The 15617-nt window shown below is 36.2% G+C and overlaps 1 long non-coding RNA gene and 1 other non-coding gene across 2 annotated transcripts; one reads left to right on the forward strand and one right to left on the reverse strand.

The window, feature by feature from the left end:
* Positions 1-108: 108 nt before the first annotated feature.
* LOC104104393 (uncharacterized) lies at positions 109-3354 on the reverse strand. The gene is made up of 3 exons (XR_688124.4): positions 3099-3354; positions 2412-2687; positions 109-354 (listed from the first exon to the last, which is right to left on the reverse strand). It is a non-coding gene; the product is annotated as an uncharacterized lncRNA (long non-coding RNA).
* A 1483-nt stretch (positions 3355-4837) lies between these two features.
* On the forward strand, positions 4838-4919 carry TRNAS-GCU (transfer RNA serine (anticodon GCU)). The gene has a single exon. It is a non-coding gene; the product is annotated as a tRNA-Ser (tRNA).
* Positions 4920-15617: the final 10698 nt, after the last annotated feature.

A 15617-nucleotide genomic window follows, 5' to 3' on the forward strand; every position in this document is an offset into this window, starting at 1 on the left:
TATCACGACCTCAATTTTCCTCCGTAGGATGTCGTGACAGCACCTAGTCTTTAAGACTAGGTAAGCTTAACACTTACTAAATTAATAGAAGAATTCAACCATCAATGATAAATATGAAATAGAAATCTTTATATATAACTTACAATTCCAAAAACCGGTAGTACAAGTCATAAGCTCTACTGAGTTTACTACAAGAATCCCTAAATACAACTGCTCAGAATGGAAATTAAACGGTAAAAGTACAATATCAGAAGGTGACTCTGAGGCCTGCGAATGTGACAGGTTTACCTTGAATCTCCACATCAATGCTCGACCAGCTAGCTAATAATAAACAATAGCCGAGGCACCTGAGATCTGCACAAAAAATGTGCAAAAGTGTAGTATAAGTACATCACAACGGTACCCAGTAAGTATCAAGACTAACCTCAGTGAGTAGTGACGAGGGACAGTCAACACACCCACTGGACTAAACAATCTGAACAAGTATACATGTAGAACTAGCGGGGAACAATATCAGTATAAGGCTAGGTATGATGACAATAATAATACAACATTTATAAAAGGGACTAAAAGTAACAGATAGCAACGAGACACAGCAGGTAATAACACTGTAGAGTAAGCTGAGCACAGTCCAAATCCGGTGAAACCAGAAAAGAAGACAAGTCATAACTAGTAGGAACAACCAATTTCACACCAGTTTTACACAAGGATTTCCACGAGGTGCCAAACCTCAAAATCACAAATCACGGGTCCCAATTCGTGAACCCTAACCACTTGGCATCTTGTGCCCACATTACAACTCATAATTGCACGGACGACTGACGTGTTAATAGAACATCCCTCACACAAAAGGCAAATAGACAAGAGTACGTATAATGGTTAATAACGTCAGGATTCATCTTTTACAACCGATATGGGTAAATTAACTACGTGTATGCTTGTGCAAGTGTTCTACCACAATTCAAGTCAACAAATAAGAGTAGAAACAATGAATGACACATAAGAAACGGTCACCACGAAATGTACAATATAATAAAGGCAGCAATGAAGTTTGGTGCAGCGACTAGCAAAATAAGATTAGCTACATAGAACTGAGCAAATAGTGCAACATGGAGGGAAACAATTAATAGTATGCCAAGGAAAACAACAATCAAAGACAAGTGCACACAAAAGGGAAATGACAACAAGAGCCCTACCGAGGTACCGCCTCGTAGTCTCAAATCATAAAATGAATCACAACTTTCCTTATATCACCGCGGGAGCCTTTATATTTAGTTTTGAAAGTCATTTTTCACGAAATAGCATCCCGCATTTTAGCCCACTTTATCACACCGATGACTTCTAGTAGTTCCCCTACTAGCCACGCGTTTCAAGCCCACCTTATCTCACTGCATGCGTTTCAACACCCAAACCTTATACCACCGCATGCATTTCAATAACAACCGCACGACAAAAACCGCGTGCAAACACAATAACAATCGCACGACAGAAACCTCGTGCAAACACAATAACAATCGCACGTCAGAAACCCCGTGCAAACACAATAACAATTCTCTCAACAACAACACGTGTGCCAAAACATAACTCTCAAATAAATGACTTTCACAATATGTGCCCACATGCCACAACATTTCCTCAAAATAGTTTCAATATCATAACCACGTATAGCCATCGGCTCAACAACAATGAATACAACAACAACAATAACACGAGAATACGGCAAGTAAATTAACACGAGAACTTCAGAACACAAAGAAACGGAAGAACGAACTCACAAAGAAAGACACAACATTGAAGTAATAATCTCAACAAGAATAGTTCAACAAGGGAGAGGTAATGTGTAACAATTATTCTACGAAAGTACAATTCGACAACAAGAGAAATAGCATGAATCAATGACCTCAAATAAGAATATGTCAACAATGAAAGGGATAACAAACTTCCATTAAGGCTAAGCAATTACGGAAGAGATAATAATGATTTCAATTAAGGTTAAGCAATTACGGAAGAGATAATAATGACTTCAATTAAGGTTAAGCAATTACTGAAATATAATAATGATTTCAATTAAGGTTAAGCAATTACGGAAAGGATAGCATGACGACAAAAGAGGCAACAACTTCAGTTAAGGCACATAAGAGTTTAATCGGCAATAAGGGTAGAACATGAAGCAATTAATTCCAATTAAGACACGTAAGGGTGAATTTAGTAAATGAGGGATTTAACATGACAAACAACTTCATATCTAATGAACGTAAGAACCTAAGAGCCCTAAACGGTCAAATTTCCACAAATACGCCCGAGCACGTACTCGTCACCTCGCGTACACGGCCTTCACATGACACAATTAGCACAAATGACTCAAATTCTAAGGGGTAGTTCCCCCACACAAAGTTAGGCAAGATACTTACCTCAACTAGGCCAACTCAACCCTTGGAAATAGCTTTTCCCCTAAAATTCGCCTCCACACGTCTTAAATCATTGCTATTGCAAAGCCTAAAAGTGGTTTGATGAAGTACTGAGCCAGAAATCCAACACCAACAGTCCATGGGTTCCTTAAGCATCGTCGGAAGTCCTCAAATGTTAGTGTCAAACCATCAAAAGCATTAGAAATCCCAAACCAAGAGTGAACAGGTATGTTTCCAACCAAGTGACCACGACAGGTTTATAGATGCCAAGGATTGTACCTAATATAACCCAGAGAGGAAAAATAGTGGTCAAAGTCTCAATTATTTCTTTCGTATTGACACATTTGTAGCTGCGTTGCAAGATATTTTTGAATTCCACAGTGAAGTGATCCCAATAAATGAGGATTGAACTGGGAAAGCAACATCTGAAATTTGGTTCTTATTTAAGAACAAATTACATCTTCCACTCTCATGTCCACTAAGTCCACTCCTTATACCTTAATATGGACATTCAATATAACTATTAGGCTTAATAAAAGAAAATTTCAAGTAAATTCCCAAAATCAACTACTAGCCAATGATCATTCCTAAACAATCGTATCATTAATCAACAGTACCAAAATTGCAACTAAATAAATCAAACTAATGAACAGAACACTAAAGAAGTAAGAAAAGAAATGTGGAACATACTAAAATGGGTGGATGTCCTTCGAGCAGAAAACCCCTAACTTGGTCTGTGAAGTGCGTCTGAAGACTGCAATTAACAATCTTTTACAATAAATCTGGACAAAGAAGCCATTTGATTAGATTAGCACAATATGAAGGACGATTGAGGGTTCAAGTAGCAGCGATATTGATTGGCATGAGGGGTTTTGTTTTGGAAAAGTGAAAGAGATGGGGTCCAAGATAGCAGATTCTAAAAGTTGTGGAAACCAATGAACCACACAAGAAATAAACTCTAAGAGCCCGTTTGGACATAAAATTTGATGGAAGTTTTTTTCAAAACAAATTTAATTTTTTTCAAAATCAGCATTTATAATTTTTAATTTTCACTTGAAGATCCATTTTGGAAATTTTTGATAATTTAAAAAATTCCAAAAAGCTATTTTTCAAAATTTTCACTCACAAAGCTTCAAAAACAACCCAAACTAAAATTTATGTCCAAACACAACTCTAAATTTCAAATACCATTTTCTTTTGAAAAATATTTTCACCATTTTTTCGAATTTTACAATTCTTATGTCCAAATGCCTACTAAATGTTGTTCGGTTGTATTTTGACTATGGGGTAGTGTGCTACTGTCACCCGGTCGGATACCTCCAAAACCAAATCCGAATATACGTACAATTCCAAAATCATCATACGAACCTATCGAAATAATCAAAATCCGATTCCGAGTCCGTTTACCCAAAAGTCAAACCTTGGTCAACTTTTACAACTTAAAACTTCAAAAATGAGAATCATTCTTCCAAATCAATTCTGAACCGCTCGAAAACAGAAACCAACCATACACGCAGTCATAATACATAATATAAAGTTACTCAAAGTTTTAAACCACCGAATAGAATACTAAAGCTCAAAACGATCAGTCGGGTCGTTACAATTAAAAGTAGAATAAATCACAATAATTCACAATTTCAAATATTTAAAAGATATACCCCCTCCGTTTCAAAAATATTGACATTAGTTCCTTATTATTCTGTTTAAAAAAGATTGGCACCTTTTAATTTTTTTTTTAATAGGAAGCACTTATAACCACACAAATGTTATGACACATTTCATATTATAAATTTTAAAAGTTTTATAGTCACACAAATATTATGGCTTATTTAAAACCAAATATCTCAAAAGTCTTCCTTTTTTATTAAAATTTATGTCAAGTCAAACTATGATATTCTTTTTCAAACGAAAGGAATATGAAAAGATCAATATTAAAAAAAAATTATTTGACTCTCGAAATTCGAACAATAACTCTTAGTTTGCAAGTATGGTGGATGGATAGGTTCCCACCCTTATTAAGAAATCTTGGTTTCAAATCCTTGGAATGGAGAAATCTCTAGTAAGTAGATGTTTCCCTTCTAATAGACTGTATCGTGCTAATCTATATTAGTTGAGTCCAATGGGTTCAGGATAGAGGAGGAAAAAAAAAAACTCTCAGCAATGAACCTTGTATATATTAATTGCTTCAGTCGTGTTTTTCATTGCCCTTTTAGAAATAAAATCAATTACTAACAATTAGCGGCTTAAGAAGATTAAGGGAGAAATAAAATCCAAATTTAAATACTGCGAAAAGATTAATGCACTGCTATCGTCTAGAGCACTTGCTGTCTCGTTCGGCCTTCTACTACTTTCCAGAAATGGACGCTCTTTGATGGACAATAGGCATATGACAGATATATTACAGACAACAAGGTCTTGTATAACGAAGTGTCGCTTTGGCCGAGTGGTTAAGGCGTGTGCCTGCTAAGTACATGGGGTTTCCCCGCGAGAGTTCGAATCTCTCAGGCGACGGTACTTCTTTTTGTTTTTCTTTTTTCTGTGTCTTTGTTTTATCGGCAAAGGGCCAAATATACCCCTCTACTTTCGAAAATGATCTAAGAATACCCTTCGTTATACTATTGAGTTATCTATACCCCTGCAGTCATACTTTGGGTTCAAATATACCCCTCATTTAAACTGAGGCACACGTGTCATCATCATGTTGGTCAATTGCGAGTGTTCGAATCTCTCCGGGGACGATACTTCTTTTTGTTTTTCTTTTTTCTGTGTCTTTGTTTTATCGGCAAAGGGCCAAATATACCCCTCTACTTTCGAAAATGATCTGGCCAAATATACCCCTCTACTTTCGAAAATTGATCTAAGAATACTCTTCGTTATACTATTGAGTTATCTATACCCCTGCAGTCATACTTTGGGTTCAAATATACCCCTCATTTAAACGAAGGGACACGTGTCATCGTCATGTTGGTCAATTCTAAATATCTCCTAATTAATTAAAAAGACTCATTACCCATACCCGAAAAATAATTTTTTAAAACAATTCTTTTTTTGTAAAAACTGGAAAAAACTGAAATTATTTTTACTAAAAACAATTATTTTTTTTTCAGTTTTTACAAAAAAACTGCTTTAGAAAAAAGTGAAAAATATTTTTGTAAAAATTGAAAAACAAAGAGCTGAAAATTAATTTTCTAAAGCAATTTTTTTTGTAAAAACTGGAAAAAACTATTTTTGTTTTTTACTAAAAACTGAAAAAAAATAAAAATATTATTTTTCCAGTTTTTACAAAAAAAATCTGCTTTAAAAAAAGCTGAAAAATATTTTCTAAAATAATATTTTTAAAAATTAAAAAAAACTAAAAAGTAATTTTCTAAAGCAATTTTTTGTAAAAACTGAAAAAATAAATATTTTTTTTTTCAGTTTTTAGTTAAAAATATTTCAGTTTTTTTCCAGTTTTTAATTGCTTTAGAAAATTACTTTTCAATTTTTTTTTCAGTTTTTACAAAAATATTGTTTTAGAAAATATTTTTAAGTTTTTTTAAAGCAGGTTTTTTGTAAAAACTGGAAAAAAATATTTTTGTTTTTTTTAGTTTTTAGTAAAAAAAAAAAAAAATTAGTTTTTTCCAGTTTTTACAAAAAAAAAATATTTTTCGAATATGGGTAATGAGTCTTTTTAATTAATTAGGAGATATTTAGAATTGACCAACAAGACGATGACACGTGTCCCTCCGTTTAAATGAGGGGTATATTTAAACTCAAAGTATGACTGCAGGGATATAGATAACCCAATAGTATAACGAGGGGTATTTTTAGACCATTTTCGAAAGTAGTGTGGATTTGGCCCTTTGCCCTTTTTTTATGCATAACTGTTTGGACATTTTCTGAAGTGTCAAACTCAACTGGTATAGGGGGTCCCAGAAAGAAAGAAAATAAAAGGTATTGGGCCAGCTCGAATTGTCTTTGTTTCCCAAAAATGGGTTCTGAGATTGCATTTAGGGAAATTAAATGGTCCAGCTAACGGCAATGGCGCCTTTAATCTATATTTTCTGCTCTCTTCTTATATACGTTAGGCGGGCTTAAATAGACCTAAGTCTAGTTTTAGAGGACATTAATACAACTAGAGACCTTTATGCCTCTGCAATTGCAGATAACGTGTCACTAACTGATGTACTACAATAACTTTTCTAGCTAATTAGGGATAAACACATTTCAAGTTAGATGGCAATTGATCGAATAAGTAGATTATAGCCTTCCTGTTTGGTTCACCTTAGGACATAAGTAACGGCATCAACGCCACTCAATAGAGGGCAGCAAATATAAATAACTTTCTAAAGATGATAGTCTCTCCCGGAGTAAAAGGTATTGTATTATTTTAGGATGCATCTAGATACAAGAGAGCGTATTTACCCGTAAAATAGTACAGTTTAATTTATAATATGGTTTATAAATAAGTGAATTGATTTGATCCAAAAAATATTAAAAAAATAAGAACAAAAAAATTATGAAACGAAATTAAAGGAAATTACAAGTCTAGCTTAGGACTTAGCCTTTCCGATGGCAAGAGTGAGAACAATATTCAAGAACTAAGACTGAGAGTTATATTATCAAATGAGAGTAGAGTACAGCTTTTTTGGGTACAAAATGTTTTTGTCCCCTACGATGATGATAATTTTCTTATTTATAGCTATATTTAGGGAGATAAGATCCCTAAATCAAGCTACTCTTAAATGAGAATAAAACTATCATTAATGGCTATATAACGGATGGCTATAAATGCAGATATTCTTTATAACGATTGCTCATTGAATGATATCCGATGACAACACTTTGAATCTTTATTATCGGCTACTCTGCTTTCGGGATTCGTTCAGCACCGATTGCATACTTACACCCGGTGCCAGCTGTTTGCTGACTCACGTCACACATGTCTATAGTTTCACGTGTCACTACGTCATTTGCCCAGTGTTGCTCCCAAACGCATACACAAGTATGCGTGATCATACAAGTAATATAGGATTGTAAGTTCAAATATCGTACCCTCAAGGACTTGATTAACTATCAACTAAATTAAACCCAAACAATTAATCTATTCAAGCTATTTCTAAAGTATGAATATTTAACTACAACTAATCTACAGTAGCAAACTAAAAAATTAAAAAAATAAGTTGGTAATCTTTGAGATGAATTCAATGAGAGAAAATATTCCAGAGCTATGGGTTAGCTAACAATCCCATTGAGTTTTTTTTTTACTTAAATTGTCTAATTAATTTATCTGGTTTATTGGTTGACAGGGTTAATATTGCTCATAGCCTTTTTCCGAAGTACTACTCGCATATTCAAGCTAACCTAACGCCTATATTCCAATGGAATTAGGATTAACAAGAGCGCATTAACAATTACCGTATAATAACCAAGCAAGGAGATTAGGTATATCCCTATCCTAACCGCAAATTTGTTCCCCGTTAATCAGGTTCAAGATCTCGCTCTACTCAATCTTATATGCAATCTAAAATTCTCTCTCCCTAGTTCAATCCTAGATTCATAGATAATATTCAATTGTTGATCAAGCAATCAAATAATTAAGCGCAAGATTGAATAAATAAACCAACATGATAAAATAATAAGAATAATTCAAGCTTCATACTACAACGTTCATGTAGCACCCAAAATTCTAGAACTAATAAATTATGAGATTAAAAGAAGAGAAGAAAAGAGAAGAAAAACTAGTTAGAAGCCTTCTCCAAAGCGTGGTTTGTGCTCTCCTTAGGTCTAAAGTATGTCAAAAGTCCAAAAAATAATGTTTTTTCATGTATTTATACCAAGTAGGGTCAGACCTAGACGAATTCTCCCTTTCCTAGTCGAAATAGGAAAACTTGCAAACCTAATACTTTCCATGCGTCGCATTGTGCGTCACCCAGGGAATGTCGCACTAATGCCTATTCCTGTCATACCAAAAAACTCAGTCTCTGAACTTTGGAGATTTCTGACAAAACTTTGCACTAATGCCTCGCACTAGTGCATTTCTTCAACAGTTGCTTCTTCCTTGAATTTTGACGTCCAGAATTGATCCTCGACCCCCGAACACGATCCCGACTCAATCCCTTGGGCTTTTACTCAGACTTCAAAGCTCCACATAGCTCGAATTAGTTCCACAATATCTACATAACTCAGAACAGCTCCTACAAAATATAAAACACATAATAAGTGCAAAACACTAGCGATTAAAGCTCAAACACAATAGATACAGTAAATTAGAGTGCGATAAGCGACTAAAATACGCAATTATAGACTACCATCAACACCCCACACTTAAATCATTGCTCGTTCTTGAGTAATCAAACAACACTTTATATAGACACAACCTTTTTAAACAATCCTCCTAACTCATTACACCAAGAATATTTAAAATACACTAAGGACAATAGTGTAACATCATCATCTCAAGATTTGACTCACAAGCACCATGCATTTTTCACAACCGCTCACTTACTCTAACGTAGAGGTCAAGCATTACCTTTCCTTTATGAATCAAGTGCCCTCACACAATAAAAAAGAGTAGTTCCATACTCAATAAAATTTAAGAATAATTAGGAACTCAATATATAAAGAATTCTCTCACTCTCAGAAATAACATTCATATGCCACAAAAGATGCGCCATAGGCTTTCCCGTAGTATACTGCTCTATTAATCGAGCTCATTCAGTCTAAGATCAAGTAGGACTTTAATTGGTTGTAATATAGGTTGCGGGTCGGGTAGGATACATTTGGATATAAGAGTGACTACACCTCCCTAAGTACTTTAATACATACACTTTAATATTTAAAACCCCACACTTATGTCAAACCATAACTCCACATTCACATCAATGTATATTAACTCCATTCTTCTTTAAGCACAATTATATCAAGAGTCACCACTATCAAGGCAATATTTTTTACAACAATACAACTATTTTTTTTCTTTGTTTTTCAATTCAAGTGGCTCTTACTTTTTTAAAATAATGCACCTTTCTCCTTATTTCATTAGTTCCACTTAAAAGCTAAACTAACCACCCCACACTTTAACTTTTACAAAGTTCATTACAATACAAGTGCTCATGAGAGGTGAAATGGTTAAAATATATGGTTAATTCAAATAAATGGGTAAGGCATATAATGTGGTTGCCAAAGAAATATGATTATAGGCTCAAAGGGTTAACTACGATACATAACAATTAGGAGGGTAAAATATATATATATGGCTCAACAAAGAAACGCCTATATCACTTCCAAGACTGAACAAAACTACTATTTTGCTTTGCAAACACACGGAGAAAGTTCTAGACATCAAATGCAATGCACAGAATAACACACAAACCTCACACACATGGCACATAACTCACTCAGGATTGGACTCATCATGACACTCTAGCCAAAGCGGTTAAGCAAAGTTAAGATCATACAATTTAAGGTACTTATACAAGAGTCAAAAACTGAGCCTAAATGTCACAACCAAAGTACTCACTATTCTCAAGGCATAACAAAGTCAAGAGATATTACTTCAATTCCAATCACATCACACTGGCTCCTACTCCTAAAAAAATACAACTAACTACACCCGGTTCAAACAAAACCCTTGGAAAAGAATCGCGGCACAAAAAAAAACTAAGGGGTAATTGCTACACTACCTACAAAAGAATTTTTTTTTTGTATTTTTTCTTTCGACTTAAATCCCTCAAGAAAACTATCTAGGAGATCCATCGTCGGAAAAAGTCCCAATTTTCTGATTTTTTTTTTCGCAATCAAAAACTACTACACTAAGCTAAGATAGCACAGAAAATGACACAGACAATCTCCTCACCCTACACTTAAAATTGTGCAATGTTCTCAATGCATACTATAAATAACAAGAGGGTAAAAGAGGCTCTCTGGTAGGCCAAAGGCCGAAGAATTAGCAGCTCACGGGTACTCAGACTTCCCTCAGGTATGGTCCTTTGTGCGGGCACCCCACACTTAACTTCAACCACCTGCTCAATTTTTCACACGCCTAATGGATTTATTCCATGCTCCTACTCCTACAAAACACAAAAACAACACTACAACGATAACACACAAAAAAAAATAGAATTGGGTTGCCTCCCAACAAGCGCCTTATTTATAGTCGTGGCACGACTTACATTACTTCATCACTTTTCCTTCCACTTTGGGGATATGAATTGCGCCCCTAGTTTTGCATCAATTTTTCTGTCACGTTCCTTGGGCGGTGGTGTAAAAATAAAGAAACCAAGCAATAGGTATCGCATCTTGCACTTCTTGGCCTTTAAGTGAGGGATGTCGTTTTGTCTCCTTGGCATCACAAATTTCAGAATATAAGCACTTTGTCCTCCATTCATTGACTCTTCCATAGGCTCGAGTGGATCAATTCTCATGTCACCAATCAAGCACAATATTGAAAAATGGTTAGAATGAGATCCAATGCGCTCCAACTCTAGAATCGCTTCACTTTTGACATCCTCACTTTTGCACACTTTGTCAACCCTGGCATTATTAATAATATTTTGGTCGAGTAGTTGGAATTTCTTTTTTCGCTCCACAAGGTGGCCTGTATCCACAAAAATTGGTTGTAGGGCATCAGGCGCCTCAAATTTTTTATTTAATTGAGCCTGTATATCATGAATATCTGAGCCAAATTGGTCTATCTCTTGCCTGAGCTAAGTTTTTTCGTCTCTCAGCTGTTCTGCCATATTTGAAAGACCATTACGTAGAACCCCATGAAATTTTACCAGTTGAGCTTGTTCCTCTAGCCAAGATTGGATCACGATATCTGCTTCTTCAAAGTTATCTTCTTGTAGGAACTCGCTCTCTTCGTCGAGTTAAGGTTCTTCTTGAAAACTGGCCATTAATTCATCCATTCTAGCTTGCAGTCCTTTGATCACTAAGGTAGTCTTTTTTGTGAATTTTATCTTGTTGCTCGGCTACTTGCCTCATCACATCTTGTTGCTCGGCTACTTGCCTCATTATGTCCATAATGCGAGCAATGCGTTCCATATCATCCACTTCATTTCTCCTATCAAACTCATAAATATTATTAGAAATATCATAATAAGAGCTCTGAGAAGGATAACAAGAATTAGGACAACCATCCCAATGGCCACCTTGACCACCACACATATTACGAATATTCCACTCATAAGATTGAGATTCATATTTTTGCTACAAGTGTGATCCTCCACAATATGGACAAAGATCACCATAATAAGAATAACCAATATTCGACCAATTCTCATTCCAAGATGTCATATTAACAAAGATAATAAAATATTAAACTAAGATAAAAATTAAAAAAAACTTGAATAGACAAAAAAGTAAAAATCTAATCTAGTAGAATAGTTAATTTCTAAATCCCCGGCAACGGCGCCAAAAACTTGTTGCTCCCAAATGCAAAGGCAAGTATACGTGGTCCTACAAGTAATATAGGATTGTAAGTCCAGATATCGTACCGACAGGAATTTGTGATTAACTATCAACTAAATAAACCCAAACATTTAATCTATTCAAGCGATTTCTAAAGTATGAATATTTAACTACAACTAATCTAGAGTAATAAACTAAGAAATTAAAGAAATAAGTTGGCAATCTTTGAGATGAATTCAATGGGAGAAAATATTCCAGAGCTATGGGTTAGCTAACAATCCCGTTGTATTTTCACTTAAATTGTCTAATTAATTTATCTGGTTTATTGGTTGACAAGGTTAATATTACTCATAGCCTTCTCCCGAAGTACTACTCACCTATTCAAGCTAACCTAACGCCTATATTTCTATGGAATTAGGATTAAAAAGAACGTATTAATAATTTTCGTATAATAATCAAGCAAGGCAATTAGGTATATCCCTATCCTAACCGCAAATCCGTTCCCCGAGTTAAATCCTAGATTCGTAGATAGTATTCGATTGGTGATCAAGCAATCAAATAATTACGCGCAAGATTGAATAAATAAACCAACATGATAAAATAATAAAAACAATTCAAGCTTCAAACTACAACGTTCATGTAGCACCCAAAATTCTAGAACTAATAAACTATGAGATTAAAAGAAGAGAAGAGAAGAAAAACTAGTTAGAAGCCTCATCCAAAGCGTGGTTTGTGCTCTCCTTAGGTCTAAAGTATGTCAAAAGTCCAGAAAATAACGGTTTTCCTTGTATTTATACCAAGTAGGGTCAGACGTAGACGAAATCTCCCTTTCCTAGTCGAAATAGGAAAACTTGCAAACTTAATGCTTTCCATGCATCGCATTGTGCGTTGCCCAGGGAATGTCGCACTAATGCTTTTTCCTGTCAGATTAAAAAACTCAGTGTCTGAACTTTGGATATTTCTGACAAAACTTTGCACTAATGCCTCGCACAGTGCCTCGCACTAGTGCATTTCTTCAGCAGTTGCTTCTTCCTTGAATTTTGACGTCCAGAATTGATCCTCGACCCCCGAACACGATCCTGGCTTAATCCCTTGGGATTTTACTCATACTTCAAAGCTCCACATAGCTCGAATTAGTTCCACAATATCTACATAACTCAAAATTGCTCCTACAAGGCATAAAACACATAATAAGTGCAAAACACTAGCAATTAAAGCTCAAACACAATAAAAAAGCAGTAAATTAGACTGTGATAAGCAACTAAAATACGCAATTATATCCTACCATCACCCAGCTACCACTAACCAATGTTACCACATACAGATAGTCCCCTACTTTCCGGTGACGCAACTCTGTGTTATGCGAAAGTAGATAAGAGTTTCTTTCATAGCGGGGAAAGTTCTTGAACGGCCTTCTAACACTTGAAAGGGCGCACATCTTCTCCAATTAATGACCCGAACATGTGTTGCTTCATGATTCAGCAAATATTTCCGCCCATTTTTGAGGTAATCATGACCACGATTTTTGTCATCTATAACTTCTCTACTACTCCTCATTTTAACTTTTTACCTTTTACAACTTATTCTTCTTCGATTTATATCGGAACCCTACTGCAATTTCAACTTATTTAGTAATTCTTTTCTTCACAAATTTCTCACCATCATGTTTTCTAACATTGCTGCCTTCGGGAATTTTGGCCTTTTCTTCGGTGGAGGTCCAAAGAAAATAAGAACCAAAAAGGTTGATGTCGAGTCTGAACCTCCAACCGTAAACACCATCATACCTCTTCACCTTAGCACAAAATCTGACCTTCAAGAATAAAAAGAACCTACAAATCCCAAAAGTGATAGACACTGGCGTGTTAACATGTGCCCTTCTTCTATCCGTCCTCCTAGCATTCTTGTCGTGAAGGAGGATTGTCACTGGGACAACATTGAAATCCTCACTCCTAGTGAGGTAGAAAGGGTCACTTTCTCCAAATCAGGGTTCATGTATGTTTTTACATACCCCTTCACTTTGGGCCCTTTCATATTGATAGTGGGTGAAGGAGTCGACCCAATAATCTTAGAGTTTTGTCACCGGTACCATATATGGTAGGCATAAGTAGGCCCTTCCGTGTAGCGTACGGTGGCCTGCCTCAGCCAGTTGTGCTCGAGATCGGGAAAACCTTGACTCTTGAACATATGATGAACCTTTACTCCCCGAAGATCTTTCGCGGGGGTGTGCTAAAACTTACCAAACGTGGTCATCATGCCCTGCTCACCATCGTCGATGATGATAAGGACTGTGGATAGATGGAACGATTCATTGTTATTACTACTAGGGACATCCTCCCGGCCGCAGCACCTCTTCTTCCGGAATCATGGAATCCTTTCCGTAAGTTTTTCGGGCATCTATTTCCTTTCCATGTAAAAAGAAAACTTCTTTATTTGCTAAATTTTTATTTTCTACATTCCAGCCACTCAGTATGAGCCTCCACGAGTTCAAGATATGGACCGATGGGTACAAAAAATTCTGGATATTACAACATCAGAGTCCCGGAGATGGAAAGAAATGGCTCCCAAATATGGGTCAAAAGCCAAAAACCATGGTAAACAAGGATTCTTCTTCCCTTCTTTCAATCTTTCAATATATCTCAGAAGCAATTTAACCTTCTTCTTCTATCACACAGGACTTTAGAAAGGATCTGTCGTTTGCCCCGACATCGATATCCTTGATAACTCGGAAGAAGCCAAACAACTACTTTAGAATGTCCTTAACCAGAGGAGGGCTCGCTAATCTACTCGCCCTTCCGGTGAAGGTACCTCCTCTCTGAATCCCCAGCCCAAAAACAAGAAATAAAACATGAAACATCCCTCCTCAGCTGGGACTCAGGAGAAGAGAATAAAAGAAACACCAACCGGACCGGCCACAGTGGTCCTAGATGATGAAGAAGGAGCCGATGATGAATAGGCTCCCCTTCAAAGAAGAAAAAGGTCTTCGTCAGCTCAATCGGATGATGAGTCGGGAGAGCTTCAAACTCCACCACCAAAGAAAGGTCAGAACTCTGGGGGGAGATGGACATAGTCGAAAACGCTTCATCTCGTTTTTGAATCCCCATGGTTGTTTTTGGTCAAAGGAGTTCAATTCTTGACCTCCCTCCACCGACAACTTCTGAGCCGATAACAATTTCTTCTCCATCTATGCCAACTGTTTCTTCTCCACCGGCCCCAGCTGAACAAGTAGGAAATGCCCCTTCTCGACGATCGTCCTATCACGAAAACTTGGGAAATACTTATTCGGCACCCTCTAAATACCCTCATGGAAAACTAAGTGCCATTCTTTCGGTTTCGAAAGAGTGCCATATACTTTCCAAGCTAGTAGAGCTTGCTAATTATCTGAAGCCGCTGGCCTCAGAGAAAGATGGACTCTCTTTCTACGGAATGTCTGATAAATAATAGCATGTATTGCTCGACACATGTAATAATATAACTCCCTTCTATCTCCTTTCAATTTGTGCTTCGTATTAGTAACCTCACCACTGATATTTCTCAAGCCAACCTTCTTGCTTCCGAGGGCCTGCAAAGGTTTATTCTAAATAAGAGATCAACTTTTGGCTAAAAGAAATCAGCTTGTCGAGCGCCTCCCAATGTTGGAGGCAAGAATTACTCAAATGGATGACCTCGAGGCCCGGTTGAAGCATTCCAAACAAAATAGGATGGCTCATAGCTAGGAAGAGGCCCAGCTACATAAAAATCTTAAGGAAGCAAAGGCTAAGTGGGTTGAACTTTATGGTACCATGACTGCTGCTGCCGATCATGAGTTTGCCTTCATGGAAC

This window comes from Nicotiana tomentosiformis, chromosome 5, assembly GCF_000390325.3.
Source record: "Nicotiana tomentosiformis chromosome 5, ASM39032v3, whole genome shotgun sequence".
NCBI lineage: Eukaryota > Viridiplantae > Streptophyta > Magnoliopsida > Solanales > Solanaceae > Nicotiana > Nicotiana tomentosiformis.